Below are 20,082 nucleotides of genomic sequence, written 5' to 3' on the forward strand. Positions count from 1 at the left end.
TGGGAATGTGTTGTGCCTCCTTCGCCTGCTCCACTTGGATGGTGCCTTGTAATGGCTTGGTTGAGTCACTCACGAGTCGTCTATAGTTCCTAGGGTCATTGAGTAATCTACTACATTCTTTATCATAGTCGATTTGGTCTTGTAGCACGATGCCTCCGCCTTGGTCAGCCGGTTTGACAATGATGCTTGAGTTGTTTTGTATGGTCTTGATGGTCTACCAGACTAATGAAAGAGAAAGGATTGGTTACTTCTGTAGAACATCTGATCACGAGGAAGAAGGTTATAAACTGGGATGACATTGAAAAATGTTTTGTTCAGCATTCTTCTGATATCTATCAGACCCAATATGGTGGACCAATGAGTCTCACTAAACAGTATTACGATTTGTTGTGCCTCACCTCGTTGCCTGAGTCACTTACCCAGGTGATGTTGAAGCTGATAACATCTTTAGAGATTCAACAAGCATTAAAGAGAACGCCCAATTCTAAAGCCTGCAGAAACGATGTGCTACCCACACAATTTTTAAAAATATTTTCTAATGAATGTGTTCTATTCTTAGTTGATCTATTCAATTTTATTAAGGGGGGGAGATCCCTTCAACTTTCTAAGAAGCAATTATAGTATAATTTCTTTAAAAAGATAAGAATCCAGAATCTCTGCATTCTTATAGACCAATCAGTCTGCTTAATACAGATAAAGATTGCTGATAAAGCTTTGGGCTGCCCGCGTTACGCCAGCAGCGCAACAGCTAGTACATCCAGACCAGAGCAGTTTTACGGCAGGGCCATTTATGGCCTCAAATATTCAGTCCTGATTTAAGCTATAGACTATTTCTCAGCAAATCATATAAAAGCCCCAGTTATGATGATTGATGCTGAGAAGGCTTTCAATCTGGTAAACTGGGGTGCCTTATTTGATAGTCTTGAAAAATGTGGTTTTCCTTCCCAGTTTACTTCGATGCTAACACATTTTTACAATGGGGCTCAAGCAAAGTTGATGGTAAACTCCAAAATGGCAGGCTCAATTATGATGAAAAGAGAAACACATTAAGGGTGCCCCTTTCCCCGATTTCATTGACTTTTTTCATAGAACCACAGGCAATACAACTTCGCAGCAATAACAATATAAGGCCCCCTATGGAGAGGATGGCTAGGCTTAAATTATTTGCAGACGATATGATTCTATATCTCCACCCTGATGAGGATAATAGAGAACGATCCTTCCAGACTATTTATGCCTTTACTAAGATTGGAGAATCCAAGATAAACCAAAGTAAAACAAAATTATTGCTTTTTAATGTGACAGCTGATGACCTCCCTTTTTCTGTACTGTCACGGGCAAAGGAACATTCCCCAATTACATATCTTGGTATAGTTTTGACAAATAATTTCTCCAGCCTTTTCCATCTGAACTATGGACAAATGTTATGTAAAATCAAGGGTCTGCTCGGTAGATGGCCTTTCCTCTCTTTGACCATAAAAGGTCAATGATAAAGATGTCGATCTTACCAATAAAAATATTTTTCTTTTTAAATGTTCCAATAAAAGTTCCCAATAATATCTTTCAGTAACTAGATCCAGCTTTGAGGATTTTTGTTTGGAACAAAAAATTCTGAGGGTTAAGCTAGGGGTCTTACAACCTGATAAATCACAAGGAGGCTTGGCATGCCGCAATATCTGTATTTATTATCAGGCTGCTTTATTGGATATACTTTTGCGTTATTTAAATGGGTTTAGGCCACTAGATAAGTTTTGTTTAGAGAAAATGATCCAGGAATCAGTGATTAGCCTACCAGTGTTTGTAAAAATAGCAAAACTACAACAAAAAAAACAAGATACTAGTTTCTTCTGGACATTTATGGGTGGATAAATGCACTGGAAAAATCTTTTTAAACTCCTTTTGATGGTTTCTTAGTCTGACAGCAGGAGAGCAATTATTTGGGCCTTTGGCATACAGGGAAATTAGGTTCTGGAACTTGTTAGGCTTCAAAACACTGGGAGATTTGTTTAGACAAGGGAAATCTATTTCATGGCCGGAATTATTAGAACGGGGTGGTCGTTATGTATACAATATTTTTTGAGCTTTAATAAGATCAAGCATTTTTTGCAAGCTCTTATATAAAGACAAAAATCAAGGGCCCCCAATTGATTAGCAGCATGCTTGGTAAGAGCAAATTGCTAGGAATAGAAAATTGGTATAGATTCCTGCAGGATCTTTCCATGAAGCCTGAAGTAGCTGCTTTTCTATCAAGGGTAGTGGGAAAAAAAACTAATATAATGGTTCAGTGAGTGACTGGCAACTAATCTCAGAAGGCAATAAATACCTTCGCCAGCTAATTTTAAAAGAATGTAATGTTCCTGAAGATGGTTAGCACATTATACACCAAATAATTTCCACAAGATGTATCCTCCTGACCCTAACAACTGTTTCCGCAGTCAGCAGAAAAGTGAAGTAGGTTTCCTCCCTATGTTTTTCATTTGCCCATAGTTAAATAAAAAATAGGCGGCAAGTATTCAAGGCTATCAGCTATGCAATTAAACACTTATTTTTTGCCGGAGGCCACCCTAGTTTTATTTGCACTTCTTAAGCTAGCCAACTATTAGTGAAGGCTCAACAATATTTTCCACTGAGAGCTCTAACCAATGCACACTCCCTTATCCTCCAGAACTGGAGGGCAGATTAGGTCTTCTCAGTCGTAGAATGGAGGAATGAAATGGTCCGTACTATGAATTTTGAAGTAGCTTATGCCAAACGAGTGGAGGGTTTGAAAAAAATGTAAGGATATTTGGCAATACTGACAGCAAGCCGGAAAAGTAACAGAATTCTTTTTTTTTCTTCAATCCAGTGGAAATATATCCCATAAGGGGAGTTCCTGTAGTTTATATCAGCAAGTAGCAATAGATCATCTAAACTGGTGGCATTGTTCAACAGAAGGTATATTAAGACATCAGGAAATAGAATCCCCCCAGTTCTTCCCCTTTTTCATAATTGTACTCTTAAGTACTCTTGCACTTTCTTCGCAGTTGAATAAGCTCATAAATAAATGCACTTTTTGAAGTACTATTCAACACTTCTGGCAGAAGGTATTTGTATCAGGAGTGGAATGGTATAGGATTGTTTACATCATTGTTTACAGTAGAAAAACACTGTAGCACTTTGCAATTGCTTCTTTGCACATTTTGCTGATCAGGACCGGCCCTTGGGATGGAGATCAGAGGCGACATAACAATGGTTAAAATGGAAGGAATTATTCATATGCACTTTTTTGATTCTTAACAAAAATTTCAATGTTATTGTTTATAGTTTTAGATACTTTAGAAGAATTTGGATTCTAGGGGCCAGATGTATGAAGCCTTTTCCCGTTCACAAACTGGTCTATTCTCAGAATTGGCCGTTTGCAAATGGGAAAAAGCCCTTCGGGATGTATCATCCCAAAAGGCCCTTGCAAAATAGGAAACCGTAAAATTAGTGATTCCCTATTTTGCGAATGCATTTAAGGAATCGCAAATTGCGATTCCTTAAATGCAATTCTGGAAGCACCCAAGTTGTGCGATTTTGCCTTAAGAAATCGCAAATTAGCACCAACTTCAAGTTGGTGGTAATGTGCTCTTTCCTTGTAAAATGCACTTTATTGCATCTTTCAAAGTAAGGTGCGCTTTCCTTGTAAAATGCACTTTATTGCATTTTTCAAAGTGCCCGTAGGGCATATTTCAGGGGTGCAACAGGGTGTTCTTTTGACACCCTTGAACCCATGAAATTACATTCGCAATTTGCGAATATCTATTGGGTACTCGCAAATTGCAAATGTCTTCCCATTCATTTCTTTGGGCCTCTAGGCGCATAGGAATGAATAGGAAGGTATTCCCTAATTGCGAATCGCAATTTGTGATTCTCAACTAAAGAATATATACGAATCTCAATTATTGCGAAACCTACATCATTGCATTTTGCGAGTCCTTCATAGCGAATCGCTAAAATTCGCTATTAAGAACTCGCAAACTGTAATGAAGATACATCTGCCCCTAGATCATTTACTCACATGATTGAGCTATTATTACCGAGAAACTTTTACGCTCCTTCTCCAAAGCACTTTTGCACTTTTTATAGACAGAATGTATTTTTCAAGCTGAATATTTCTATAAGCGATGATTGGATATAAAAGTATATACAGCATTGTTTACAGATGAACAGCACTTTAGTACTTATTTGCCTCTTAAAAAGAAACTCTCGATCAGGGGCTGTGCTTTGGATGGCGAGAATAGGTGTGGAAATAGAAGTTTAATCAGCTTGAGATCTGATATCAATGCGCTATTAGGATTTTATTTGTTTATACTAACCGCTTATAGTATAAGACATCTAGGTTGTATTCTAGGTCATTTTAATTATTTTACATTATGGAAAATTTGCAATTGTTTTTTGTTAGCGGCTAGATCACAATTTCCTGTACAAAAATTGTTTTCTATCCTGTGATTATAAGTGTATTGTTGTATCCATGGTTGTTTTTTCTGCTCATTAAAAAAATAAAGAAGAACCTTGCAGCCAGGTTTCATGATTGTATGCTGCATATAGGAAACTGGTTGGAAAATAATTGACTAAAACTGAACTTGGGAAAGTCGGAGGTTCTCTTGCTTGGGAATAACTCATCCTTCTGGCAGCCACAGCCCGTGTAGGGCGTGCCACCGGGCAGTGATGTGGGGCGGAGGAGGGGCAGGGTCAGGGGTTGTAAAATGCGGGATACGGACAATTTCAGGTAAGTACCAAAAAAAATACTAATTTTGTTGCACGCGCTGCATCGCCAAATGTGAAGCAGCGCACGCAACAAAATTCGCTTTTTTTTCAGTACTTACCTGAAATCTTCTGTATCCCGCATTTTACAACCCCCCACCCTGCCCCTCCCCAACCCACGTCACCGCCTGGTGGCACACCCTACACGGGCCGTGGCTGACTTCTGGTCTCCTAGCTGGGGGCCCCAGGAAATGGCTGTAGTGCTAAAACCTGTTGAGAAAGTGGGAAACTTAGGAATTATTTTTGACAACAGGCTGACCTTTGAAAGTCAAGTTTAATCAATATTATCCTATGCTTTTCACATCCTTAAGAGGCTTAGGAAAAAACGTTCTTTTATCCCTAAGAACCTGCAAAAGACAGTGGTCATTGCCCTAGTCTTATCCAAATTGGTTTAATGTATTGTGCTTTATACCAACATGCAGCTGACATTTCTTAATAAACTACAGATACTGTAAAATGTGTCAGCCCAGCTTCTACACAGAATCCTCACTCATCAGTCAGTGTCCTCGGCGCTTATAGAGCTGCATTGGTTACCTGCAAACAAGTGCATTGCTTTTAAGGCTCTGTGCATTGCTTTTAAAGCACTTCATAACTCAGGCCCTGAGTACCTTCAGCATTGTTTTTCTTGGTGCATCCCCTCTAGGTCTTTATATTCATCTACATCCAAGAACGTAGTTGTTCCCAACTTAAGAAAATCATCCTGGAGAGGCAGACGCTTATTCACACAAATGACCAAATTATGGAATACCCTCCCTCTTAAAATAAAGTAAATGGCAAACCTTCTTCAGGTTAGGAAAGCTCTAAAAACATGGTTGTTTAACCAATAGTTGGCATTGACACACAGTCCTTTCACTCATTGAGCAGATATCTCCAGATTGACTAAGTAAAGCCAGCGCCAAGATGCCTACGGGCATTCTAGCGCTCAATAAATAAAATAATTTCATTTCATTTCACAAATACTTTTCACATTGCCTCTTAGGTTAGGCCTGCCTGCTCTGTGCCGAGCTACCAGAGGGTGAATACAGGTTAATTTATGGTGTGTGCCTGACTTACCCTGACTAGGATTGTGGTTCCTGCTTGGGCACGGTGCATACCTCTGCCAACCAGAAACTCAATTTCTAACACATGGTTATCTAGTCATGTGTAAAGCTATATATCATGCTGTAGGTACTTGTGATGTTCTAAACAGGTACACACTGCTCAACTAATACTACTTGAATGTTTGTATTTTTGTTAAGGTGCTAATTTGGCTCTTGTAATAAAGTTATACATAATGATGTATTATAGTCTTTCTTAGCTGTTTTTTTAGTTCTCTTCACTAACATTTCTTAACTAGCAAGGTAGAATTCATGGACCTTTTACCTTTACTTGTAGGAAACCAAATATTTTCCCATTGTGCTTATGTCTTTGCAATTGGGTACATATCCCTTCACATCCAACACAGTCTACTGTTTTAAGGTCCTTACACCATAACATAGGCTTTGCAAATTGTTAACAAAACATCTATACCATTCTACTTAGGGCTGTACTGTGCCACCTGACTGAGTGGTAGCAGTGCAGTGCCAGGGTATGAAATATGCACCATATTTATTTTTGATATATTTTAGAAGAGTTTGGCAGTGAGACATGAAGGAACAGCACCCTTGGATTATCATGCACTGTCACCTGGCATGAATGTATATGCGGACGTGTACTTGCTTATATGGAATGCGTGTACAGTAAGGCAGGAGTACACATAGAAATGTTCTGAATATCAATTGTGAAACATGTTTACAGAGTACTTATCACTGTCCACTCCGCGTTCAATGTTCATCATAACTTCGGTTTGCAGGATCTCCAACTCCTTTTCTCCTCAAAGGGCTTAAGGTAAGGTTAAGGGACCTGGGAGACCTATAACCTGCTCCATAGCATGTTGGTGAGACCGGGTATTGAGGGAATGGATGTCCTTAATTGAGCACAATGCATTGGAAACAGCATTTGCCCTTTCCACAGTTCTGGCCCATATTTTCCTATGTTGAATCATGGTTATAGTCTACACCTATTCTCCTAACAACTGGAGCACAAACTTACAATGTCATCCAATACTAAGTGCAGCTCTTTCTCTGAAAAGCGAGGGGCATTCTTGCTCTAGATTGCTGATGATTGCTCTCCATAACACAAGAAGCTGTAGTGTGAATGATAAATGGTTTTGTTTGATGGTTTGGCCAACAATGTAGAAGAAGCAGCAGGTGCTTAGAATCCGTATTTGTAAATCCGTATTTGTAAAGCGCAAACTACTCACCCATACGGGGTCTCAAGGAGCTGGGGGCTGTCGTGGAAATTAAGTGAGCTATTGCCCAGAGTCACATGGTGCTGAGCTGAGCTGCCGCCGGAGCTGGGGATCGAACCGTGATCCCTGAGCTCCGAAAACAGCTGCCCTGGCCACTGCACCACACCTCTCCACTCCAGAATTGGTTGATGTTTTGCAGGTGTGTCTTGGGGAATTCTCCATTAAACTTTGACGGATGCCTGCCATTCCTGTTCACAATTGCCAATATCATCATCTGTCACAGTGGCTGGATGGTTGCTCTAAGACAGAAGATCACTCCAAATATGTTGAACCCCCACACCACATTTGGTCAAGTTTTTTTCACAGACAGAAGAAAGGAAAATGCTGACCAATGGCCAATACTTTTCTATGCTGGATGGCAGACTTTACTGGCAATACTATATGCCGCCCATTGAAACATGAGACTGAAATTTGCCTCGTTTTGGAACTAAAGGGGGGCCTCCATTTGGTGGAAACCCTGGTGTTGGTTAGCCTTACATAGCCTGCCCAAGGCTGGACTTGGACTGCTGGACGTGGATGCCAAATTTATGCATCAGTTGGAGGCCACCCTGGTCCCTCGTTAGACTGCCCTCTACCTGGAGCATGGCCAGCCAACCGGGCCCTGGGGCACTTGAAGCTGAATGGGGAATAGGCCCCTGCAGGCACTCAGATGGGCAGATTTAGCATTGATTCCTGATCGAATTAACATGCAGAGGCCCTGAGTTTTTTCCTGAGCACAAGCAAGGGCTTGGATTTTTTTCTCAATGCTGTGTCACTAGTCTTTATTGTTGAAGTGAGTTTTCTGAAGTGGGTATGAAGTGAATGTGTCATATTGGGGGTTTGGAGTTACTGCATATTTGAATTGGGTGATTGCACAAAGGGATTACCTCCCCAGACAATTACCACTCCCTGCTATGGTTGTGCCCTGTTGCTTGCTGGGCTATATTCCCTGCCTACTGCGGCTGCCATGTGTTCAGCCAACCACCCAGCCCCTGTTGCAGAGGGGTGGCTGTAGCCTGATTTCCTTGAGGCTGATTGTATGATGAATTTGAGATGCTCTGGGTTTGGTTTTGGGGGTGGATATTCTGTAGGGACAGTTCTGGTACTTTTACTTTCTGCTCTTGATATGCCTTTATACGGAATCAGATGGCCATGTGGCCCATTCTGAGACAATAGTGGCACCCTATGAGGCCAGCTGTAGCCAGCTTTACTGACTTTTGCGCTAAGACTGGGTGAATATCCGCTGAGGTACCTTAAAGAATGGTGCCATTTGTATGTTTGCGGCCCCTAGAGGTCGATCTTCTTCAACTTCTCTTAGACCAATTTGGAGGTGTCTCTCTGAGCCTGATCCTGCTTTTTCCCTGTCCTTCTCCTGTGTTTTTCCAGTAATAATGTAATATGTAGGCCTGTATTTACCCCTATGGTTTGGTGTCTAGCCCAACTACTCCATCTAGTCAGGTCTGTGTATCAGTGAGCAGTCCCTTTTGGAGGATGTTGTAGAAGAATACAACCTGGGTCCCAATGTTGGTCCTGGGTTGTCCTGACTCTTGTCCCCATTATTTCCTGATTCTTTCTATGAAGTCAGTCATGGTCTCCCCAGGCTTTATGCTTTCTGCCACCAATCCTGCCAAGTCTGGCTGGTCGGGCAATATCTCCCTCAGGGCTGTCTATATCTGGTGTCTAGATAACTTGAATGTGGCCCATCATGCTCATTGTTGATCAGCATGACTGCAGGGATGCGGGCTTGGGAAATCACGGTGTCGGTCTGCTCCCTGATGAGGCTGCTGAGCAGACTTTTGATGTCACCTATAGCTACGTTGATTCCCGGTGTGCTTTCTCAAAACATGAGATCCACTTTCCTGCCCATCTATCAGTGGGGGCAGGTTGTTCCCGAGCCCTTTTTTGCTCATCTGTACCTATGGCACATAGATGGCCCTTGACATACCCTTCTGTAGCAGCAGACATATTTTGGCTTGAAGAGGCACTTTCTCTTTGACATACCCTCCCATCTTCTCAGGCATTCCTGCATGTAGGGGTAGGTCCATTGCGGATCTCCCCCTCCGTGATGGATGGAGTCTTCTGCGATGGCCCTGTCCTCTGGTTCGAAGGATCCCTTCTCCAGCCAAGGTCTGTCATGCTGGGCCGTCCTTTCTTTCCAGTAGGCCGGTAGATGGCAAAATGGTCAACGAAGGCCTTGTCTTCTTCTCTGGAAACTACCTCTCTAGGGGTCAGTTTGCCTGACCAAGCCATTCGGGGGAGCAACGAACTTCCTCGTCATCACTCTCCTCATGCGCCTAAGGGTGCCATTCTGCCCATCTAATGTCGTAATTGTGTTTCAATTAGGCTCTCCTGATTTCTTATCTCTTGGCCACCCCTCTCCTTAGTCCACGGCTGGGTGTGGATTTCTGCTAAGAGCCTCTATTCTGACTCTTCCCCTGGCTCATACTCAAGGGGAGCCCAGGGCCTAGCTCTGGCTTTGTCTGGGGTGTGTTATTCTCCTTTCCCATTGGGCTTCCCAGAAGAGACATCTTTTTCTTTCTAACCTTTGCTCACGCCTTTCTTTTGACTCCCACCTGGGCTGCCTTCTTTGCTCAGTGCTGCGTGCTGTTCTTCTGGGTAGTGTTTTTACCTCAAGCTTCCTCCCTGATGCTTCCTCTGCAGCCTCAGCATACTCTGGGGGAACAATCCCTATGGCTTACCACTCTGTGTCAGAAATTGTAGGGCTGGGACCCCTATCTTCCCCTCCACTGGTGGTATCCTCCTCCAGAACTTCTATGAACCGTCTTCTGACTGTAGGGTGTTCGGAGGGGTAGTTAGGAGCATGTGCATTTTGTTCCGCTGTGGCTTGATGGGCCATGACCAATGGGTGGGGGGATGAACTTTGAGGGAGCCTGGCATCGGACTAGGAGGGGGCTTACTTGACCTGGGCTGGTTGGTCTGGTGGCCTCATTACCCTGGGTCTGGGGGTTTACTGCCTAGTGGTGGGCCCACCGGCCCCCTTAATGGGTGGATAGGTGTAACCCAGAGCAGGACTGGCTGGGATCAAAGAGATCTCTTCCTTGCCCGTGTATGGTGGGTGAGGTGCGGATGCCTCGTGTACGTGCTCGAGGATAGTCTTGCAGGACGGGGCCACCTCAAAGATGGCCCATAGTTCTTGTAGGGCCTTTCATTTAGCCTGCTTCTGACCTGCATACCTGGTCTGTATATGTGTCCTTGCGTATACTAGGATGTTGATATCGAAAGTTACCCCATCAGGCCAGAAAAATGCATGTGCCTTGATATGTTTGTGCCACTCACAGCAGTGTTTCTCTAGTTTCCGGGCCTGTGTGGGAAACCTAGCTTGCATTTGGTTTAGTGTGACTCCATGAGGGATTAGGAAACTTGTTAAGGAGTTGAAAACTTTTGATTGTTTCAAAGTTTTAAATAATTACAAATCCTACTCTGATCGTGGCAAAACTGTGCACACAGGGTTGTACCAGCAACAATATTCTGGTTACAAGCTCTGTAAGGATGATGCATCACAAAAATCCTTGACAATTGACAAAGACAAACACAGAGAAACAGAAATAACCTGTAACAAAGTACAATGGTAAATTCAGAACAGTACGACTTGATTTTTAGCAGCAAAATAGCAAATGTAGAATTATGATTTGTGGGGAAAAAAATTTATTTTATATATAAAGGCATAAACTTACCAACATGACATAACATTCAAGCATGAAGCATAATTGCTAAATTTTAACAACCCCACAAGATCAACAATGCATAAAGGAAAACCTAAAAGAAACTAGAAGAAAAAAGATCCACAGAAAGAAATGATCTTTTAGTCAAACAATCTTAGCCCCTTCCTAGCACCTATAGCCCAAGGGGAGGGAATACTATGAGAAGATACTCTGTGTGGTACACAGAGTTAAGTAATCCCGATACTATGTCACTATCGGCTTGGGGATAAAAATAGCAACGATTTGTGGGAAGAAATAACTATCTGTCCTCTATGGCCAGACACGAACTGCAACTCCAGCGTCCAAATTTTTCCCTAACGTCCCAATTACACCCAATATCACACCTAGGGGTCGTGCGTACCTTTTTTTGTAACACCAAGTGATACAAGTGGGAAAAAAAGAGTCCCTAAGAAAACTCCTTTAACGGAAAAATAAGACGAAGGTGGTGGTCCTATATAACACACCAAGGGTCTAGGTGTACCAACTGTGTAACGCTCCACTGTTCAAGCTAAATAAACAAGCAGCCCTATATAACACACAAAGAGCCTAGGTGTACCAGTTGTGTGATGCGAATGGTTCAAGCTAAACAAACTACAAACTACGTTCACCTTCACTAGCGTGCTGACTGGAGAAAAAGTGATCTGCGCGCTTGTCCTAGTTTTCCACACGCTACATGCTCGGACTAAGTTGTAGTCTCTTACCCTTGTGACAGCAGCCTCTAGATGGACTTCCGCACTGCAGATTCAGCAGAATTTTTAATCAATTATGGTGTCCGCTCACCAGTCTCATTGCGCAAATGTGAATGCTTTCGGGCTGGGGTCTTTGTCCTTTGGCAACAGTGGGGCTCAATACACCAATTTCTCCTTTCTGGCTCTCCAAAATGTTATTTTTTTTCAGTTTAAGAAATTTTTATTGAGTATTTTAAAGATAATAACAGTACATATGTTATGAATTTTCAGAAAGCAGGCAAATAATATGTATAAATAGGGATACATAACATATGCAATAAAAACTAATTAGATTGATCAGAGGGATATAAAGGAAGGAGAGAGGAAGAAATATGTAAAGAAGCAGAAAGAGAACAAGAAAGAAAGAAGATAGAGAAGAAAGGGAAAAGAAAAAGAAGGGGAAGAAAAAAGGAAAAGAAAAGGGGAAATGTATGTGGGAATAAATAGAAAGCATTCAAGAAGGGGAATTAGAGGAAAGATAGGATGTGAAAGGAAGCCAAAGAAGATCAGATTTAATTTTTAGGGGAATAGAAGAAGAGGCAGCAATAGAGATCCTATGTTCATCGCATACAAAATTCCACCAAGTATGAACAGAAATCTTAGAATTATCTTTCCAACACGATAGAATGACTTTGAATGCAATAGAGATCAACAGGTCTAACAATGTGGCAGAAGAAGATAAAATATCAACATCATCGGATAAAGAGCCTAGAAAAACATTCTGTAAAGATAATGGAGCGGAACAAGAAAATATGCGCATACAAGTCCTCCAAAATTCCTTTCAAAATGAAAAGACAAGGGGACATGCATATGCCAGGGAAATTCCTCAGTGCTCTTGTTGACACTGTGTCACAGATAAGTACCTCCTCCCCCAACTTCCTCCTCGTGGGTGACCTCAATCTTCACCTATCAGACCCTACAGATCTAACTGCGTCTGAACTCGTCCTTGACCTTACGTCGTTTAATATTCGGCTAGTCAATACAGGACCGACCCACGACAAGGGGCACCTTCTAGATCCCGTCCTTACCAACATCACGGACATCTCCACTGGCCCCCCCCTTCCCCTTCCTTGGACAGACCACTTTTTTATCCCCATCTCTTGGTATTTCTTCATATCACCCACCCAACATCCCAAAACCCGGGTCATCGACCGGCGCTGGCACAAACTTGTACCAGGTGAATGGACCACCATTCTCAAGGAATCTATCCCTGCCTTTACCACCGATCCAGTCAACGCCGATAAACAGTTCAACTCTTGGCTTACATCATCATTGGACAAACTCCTCCCCAAAACTACTACCCTCAAGCATACCAAAAAAGTGAGCCCTGCCCCTTGGTACACTCCGGAGCTCCATCTTTTACGGAAGGAATGTAAAAGAACGGAGCGCTCCTGGAGGAAGGATAAGTCATTTATCAAGAAGGATGCCTACCATACCTCAATAAAAAATTACAAGATCGCTCTTCGCAAGACAAAAAGTATATTCTTCCAAGAAAGGATAGAAGACTCCTCTTGCTCCAGCAAGGAGTCTTTTATCATTTTGAAAGAACTTCTTAAGGTCCCAGATTCCGGACGTAGAACTCCACCAGACCCCAAAGCAGATGAGGAAAAATGCCTTAAACTGGCCAACTTCTTCAAGGAGAAGATCCAGAAAATCCTTGCCTCCATCCCATCCACTAACTTGAGCGAGGAAAAAGAAATCAACACTACTCCCACCTCTCCCCGCCTAACTTCCTGGGGATCAGTGACTGTCGAAGAGGTCGAAAGCATGCTAGATACCATCAAAAGCGGATCTCCTAGGGACCCCGTTCCGCTGCGCATCCTTAAGAAGGTAGCACCCACCATCGTCCCCCCCCTTACCCATCTCATTAACGCCTCACTGCTACAGGGAATTGTTCCCTCCACCTGGAAGGCGGCGGTCGTCAAGGCGCTACTGAAAAAACCCTCCCTGGACCCCTCGGACTTGGCCAACTATAGGCCAATCTCCCTTCTCCCCGGAACCAGTAAGATTGCTGAAAAGCTCGTGAATAAAAGACTTTCACAATATCTGGAAACCAACAATCTGCTGAAAAGCTCGCAGACTGGATTCCGCCCAGGGCAGGGCACTGACATCGCCCTTCTCGCAGCGGTGGAGGAGGCCAGAGCACTTCTGGACGCGAGAGGATCAGTGGCAGTGATCCTCCTGGACCTCAGTGCGGCCTTCGACACCGTTAACCATCGGCTCCTCATTCACCGACTTAGGAATATCGGTGTGGAGGGAACTGCGCTGACCTGGCTTTCTTCCTTCCTGGGCCAACGCTCCTTTCAGGTCTGGGAGAATGACACCCGCTCCCCCGAAACACCCCTCCAATGTGGCGTGCCTCAGGGTTCTTCCCTGAGCCCGACATTATTCAATGTCTACATGTCCCCATTGGAGGAGGTTGTCAACCCGTTCGGAGTGAGTATCGTCAGCTATGCTGATGATACTCAATAAGTGGTGTCCTTATCTCATCCAAGTCAAGAACCAGCGGACCTTTACAACTGTCTGACGCAAATACAAGGATGGATGAACAGCTCGTCTTTGAAACTTAACGGTTCAAAGATAGACATTCTCCTCCTTGGCCAGAAGGGGCTGTCCCTTTCACAGAATATCTGGCCCCCTGCCTGGGTGAACCCCCTGACCCGAAGTCTGAGATTAAAAGCCTGGGTATTTGGCTCAAAAAAAATCTGTCTTTCAAGACACAAGCCAAAAAAGTTGCTGGGACGTGCTTTGGACTCCTTAAGTCGATCAGGAAGATTCTGCCTTTACTTCCTCCTACCTCCCAAAAACTGCTAATCCAAGGCCTTATTTTATCAAGGTTGGATTACAGTAACACCATCTACCTAGGCGCTCCTGAGGTAACCTTGGACAAATTACAAAGGATCCAGAATTCCGCGGCTCGGATCCTCACCAATACCCCTGCCAGAGCTTCGGCCAAACCAGCCCTGAAGCTCTTCCACTGGCTCCCAGTGAGAGAGCGAGTGAAGTTCAAGGCCCTAAATCTGGCTCACAGACGTCTACAAGACAAAGGTCCCCCCATTTTAAGAAAATTTATCAGACCCTACAAAGCCACAAGATCCTTACGATCCGATCAGGAATATCTTATCACCATCCCTAGAGTTAAGAAGGCGCGTACGGGTGAAAGGCGCTTCTCTGTCCACACTGCCCGTCTCTGGAACTCATTACCCCGCGACCTTAGAACAGAACCAGACTATCTCTGATTCAGGAAGCAGCTGAAAACTCACCTTTTTCCCTAATTTGACTCCCCCCCCCCCCCTTGCCCCACTGACCTTCAGATGTATGGATCTTAGCGCTGGGATACTCACGGGTGACTACGCGCTTTATAAAATTTAATAATAATAATAAGTGTTTAAGTGTTCCAGTCTCTGTAGAACATGACCAACACAGTGTAGATGAAGTTTGGGTAACTTATGAACATTAACAGGTGTAATAATGATTCTATGATAAATAAAAAACAAAGATTGAGTAATTCGAGCAGCAATAGATGTCTTAAACAGTTTGGACCAGATACGATCCCACAACAAAACAGGGAAGTTAGTATCCAGGTCACATTCCCATGCAATCTCAACAGAGGATTTGGGACGATCACCAACAATCAAACTCAAAATTGTATAAACATGAGCAGCTTTGGGTTGATGGCTGGAGAATAAAGGATAAAAAGAGGCTAAATGAGATAGGATGGCAGACGTAATAATGTTGTATTCATTAATAGAAGATGAGGGCAAGTCAAATAAGGTTTGCAATTCCAAAAAGGGAAGGAGAGAGCCATCAACAAAAAACTGATGAACAAATACAATATTCTTTTCCTTCCAGTGTTTGAAATAAAATGTTTTACCTTTGTAACGAAGGAATTTGTTATACCACACAACTGATGCTAAAAAACATTGCAATGGGGATAGGTGAGAGGAAAATACATCGGATAACACAGTTAGGGAGTATTTTAAAATAGGGAATTTAGTCAAAAAAAGAACAATTTGACATTAAAACAGTATGCTGAAAGGAAACATCCTTCAATAGAGAGTGTTCAAGGAGCACCCAGGCAAGTACGGGGGTATCCTGAAAGTCATAGGCCAAAGAAAAAGCTTGTCTAATCAGGAAGGCTAAATGATATGTCTTAAAGTTGGGAAAACGAATGCAACCTTCAGATTTGGGGCGCATCAGCTTATGCATGGCTATACGATGGTGTTTATTATTCCATAGGAATTTGGAGCAAAGAGAATTTATACGAGAGAAATAGGAAAGGGGAATTTTAAAGGGGAGCATAGAGACAGTATATAAAACATGTGGCGCAATCATCATTTCAATTGTGTCCAAACGACCCCACCATGAGAGAAATAAGGGAGACCAACTTTGAAGAAGGGATTGGAGTTTCTGTATGAGAGAAGCAAAGGTAAGCTTGAGGGTTTCTTTCAGGGAAGGTGCAAACCAAATACCTAGGTATTTAATTTTGGTGGGACACTACGCAAAGTCAGTATTATTAAACATGTATTGATAACATAACGCGTTGAGCTGTAACACTTCAGTTTTGGAGAGGTTCAGCTTATAACCCGATATAGAGGACTACAAACGGACCTCCTCCAAAAAAGGAGGAAGAGAGGATTCAGGGTTGGACATATAAACCAGCACGCCATCTGCATAAGCTGACAATTTAATTTCATTAGAGGATAACTTAAACCCAGAAATCTTGCGATTAGATCGAAATCTTTCTAGGAAAGGTTCAAGACACAAAATAAATAATAGGGGGATAAGGGGCACCCTTGTCTAGTACCTCTAGATAAGAAAAAAAACTTTGAAAATTGATTGTTAACAAAAATACTAGCACGTGGTGAGGAATAGAGGAGTTTGACCATTGAGATAAAAGAGGGACCAAAGCCAAACCATTGTAAGGTATGGAACAAAAATTGCCAGTTGATGCGGTCAAATGCCTTTTCCGCGTCTAACGAAAGAGCTGCCAGAGGGATTTTAAGTTTTTTACTGTGAGAAATGACATTGGAGAACATACGGGCATTATCAGCAGCAAGTCTACCTTTTACAAATCCTACCTGATCAGTTTTAATTAAACAAGGGATAAGGGAATCAAGACGTGAAGCCAAAATTTTTGCAAACATTTTGCAATCATAATTGATTAAAGATATAGGGCGATAATTTTTACATTGGGAGTGATCCTTGTCAGGTTTGAGAATGATAATGATTAACGCATTCAAAAAGGATCCAGAGGCCTTCGCATCCAAAATAAACGAGTTAAAGAGTTGTAAGAGTTTTGGAGCAAAAACGGCATGGAAAGAGGAATTAAATTCCACGGGAAGGCTATCTGGACCAGGTGCCTTAGATTTTTTAAGCGAAATAATGGCCCAAGTTACTTCTTGGATAGTAATTTCTTTTTCCAAGAGAGCAAACTCATCTGGGATGGATGGGGGAGAAGGAAGGCCAGCAAAAAAGGATGTTAAATTAACATTAGAAGGATGCGTATCATCAGCATATAAGGCTTGGTAATAATTATGAAAAACTTCATCAATATCTTCATCCGTTGAGACTAGTTTGTTTAGAGAATCATTAAAAATTGGACCTACATTTTTACGTTCTGACTTTACTTTCAAATAGTTTGCTAGCATTTTCCCCGCTTTATTTTGGCCACCATGAAATTTGGACTTAATTTTGAGAAGAGTGTTACAAGCTTCATTCGTAATAATCTCATTCAAGTCTGTTTTGGCAGAAATTAAATCTTGAAGGGGGAGGGGGATTTAGAAGAAAAATGTATATGTTCCAGGGATTTGATATTTTGAAGTTGCTCCTCATATTTTTTCCTATTGAGTTTCTTTTTGTTAGCAACATAGGAGATAGTAAACGCCCTGTAAGCAGCTTTAAAGGCATCCCAGTTGTTAGGAATGGAGGTGTCAGAGGGATTATTAAAGGAAAAAAATTCTTCAAAAAACTCGACACTTTTCATCATGAAAACAGGGTCAGATAACAGAAAGGAGTTAAATTTCCAACGACTAAATTTGGAAGAAATAAGGGAGAGGTCAAGTGAGGTAAAAACAGGGGCATGGTCGGAAATAAATATGGAGCCAATTACAGAATTTTGGATGGAGGGGATTAACGATTTACTAACCATAATATAGTCAATCCTAGATCGGGTGTGATGAACATTAGAAAAAAAGGTATATTCCAACACATCAGGATTACACAATTTCCATGAATCAAATAAAGGACGCGAGGCAATGGCCGATTGAAAACTCTTATGGGACTTATCGGGCTGAAATTTACTGGAAGAAAGTCTATCTGAGAAAGGGTCTAACCATTGGTTAAAATTACCGGCAATAATAAAGTCAGGGGAATCAATGGAGGAAATCAAAGTTTTATTATCATTCCAAAATTTAGGGGCAGGACAAGCCGGACCGTAAATATTTAGCAACACCAGTGTCTTATTATGGATAATCACCTTAGCCATTGCCCAACGTCCTTCATCGTCATTTTGAGTAGAGATAATCTGTACATTTAAAGTTTTATGAAATAGGATAGCGACCCCCCCCTTTTTTATGAACAGCAGGAGAAAATACAACTTGGCCCAGCCACTGTCTTTTCAGCTTTAGAGATTCTACATCAGAACAATGCGTTTCTTGAAGGAAAACAACCTGCGAATTAAGTTTAGATAAATGAGACAATACCTTTTGACACTTGACAGGATGACCAAGACCTCGCACGTTCCAGGAGACAAATTTACACACCATGGAGGGAGGAGGATATGGGCGACAAGTGAATGGAACATATGGTAAGGGAACAACTACGGAAAGGGGAATAACAGAGACAAAAAACACATGAGGTGGGAATTCCCAGAATACTCTCCGCACAAAAACACAACTGACTACGATTCAAAAAGGACGTCATGAAAGAAAACAATTGAAGAAAAGACCGCATAGGAACAGAGAAACATAGAACAAATAATAAGAAGAAGAAGCAATCTAGAAAAGAAGAAAAAGTGAGAGAAATAGAAAAAAGGGGAGAGTAAAGAAGCAGAGGAAATAGAAGCGAAAGAAGAATAAACAGATCAAGGCACAGGAGCCTGATCGGAGAAAGATAGAACAACCGAAACAAATGAGGCATGGATACACCAGACAAGGGACATGTCCCCACGAGCAACCAGTAAAGGAAACAAATAGAAAAAGATAGCAGAATGTAAGAGCGAAACCTCAAGAATGAGAACAAAGATCATAAGAGAGAAAAAAAAGAGGATAAAAAGAAGAAGAGAATAGCTGCAGTATAGAGGAAAGAGCATCAAAAGAGAAATTCAGCAAGAGGAACATGTCACTGTCCATATTTGAAGGTGCGATAGACTGAAGGTAAGCATGGAGCTTGTGAGGATCATCATATGAGGAGGTGCGACCATTATGCGTGATCTTGCAACCTCATGGATGTAGGATGCCGTATTGAATGTTGAGCTGTCTCATGAGAGGACGAAGGTTCAGAAATTCTTTGCATCGGGCATTCGTCGCTGATGAAAGATCTTGTGAAATAAAAATGTTATGGCCGGACCATTGAAGGCGTCTCTTGAGTCTGGCAGCTTTTAAGACAGACATCAACTCCATGAATTCTAGGAAGGGCATAATAATGCCACGAGGTTTACTAGAGTTCGAGTTAATGCGGCCCAGACGGTGAGGTTGGAGGTTCAAAAGTTCCTGTAAAAGTTTACGTATGAGAGCCACCATGTCAGGCCCTTCCAAATTTTCCGGAACACCATAAACACGTAGGTTATTTCTACGATTACGATTTTCCAAATCCTCCGTATGTAGCTTAAGTTTATGGATTTCTTGCTCTAATAGTGGAATTTTGACTGAAGCATCCTGGTTATCGCTCACTCTTTGCTCCAAGTTTAAGACCTTGCTCTCCATAAACACCCAGCGATCCTCAATTTGCTTAAGACGTTCATTAGTAGCAAACATAAAAGGTTGCAGACCTCGTACTTCCTCAAGGATGGAGTCTAACACCAGGTTTGGTGAAGATTTTATGGGAGAAGGCGGGTCATTTTTAAGTCTTATAGTTTGGTACCTGTTTGAGACAATTTCGAAGTATGAGAGTCAGCAGCCATGTCTGCAATGATAAATAAACCGGACAGGCTGGATAGGCAAGTTTGACACAGCACAGGTTAGCACGTAGTACGACTGAGAGCAAAACACCACTTGAAGGCGATGAAAAATGGCACTCAAGTAGAGCAACTAAAACCATGGAGGATAGAGCAAGAAGTCACAAAGCACAGGCTCAGCAGAAATAGGACCTTGAGGAGATATCTCAATAAAGATTCATAAAAGGGCAGTAAAAGAACGTGACCGCCTCCATAGGGTGTATCATAAGTGATAGCTTATTGAAGTAATATCTCAGGAGGTACAACAACATTAGCAAAGATACTGCTGTGAATAGGAGCACTCATGAGAATACCTCAAAACCAGTAGAGGAAGCGTTTCCAAAATGGCGTCAAGCATTCCTGTGAGGCACACACCAAATGTGG

The sequence above is a fragment of the Lissotriton vulgaris genome, chromosome 1_1, assembly GCF_964263255.1.
Source record: "Lissotriton vulgaris chromosome 1_1, aLisVul1.2, whole genome shotgun sequence".
Taxonomy (NCBI): domain Eukaryota; kingdom Metazoa; phylum Chordata; class Amphibia; order Caudata; family Salamandridae; genus Lissotriton; species Lissotriton vulgaris.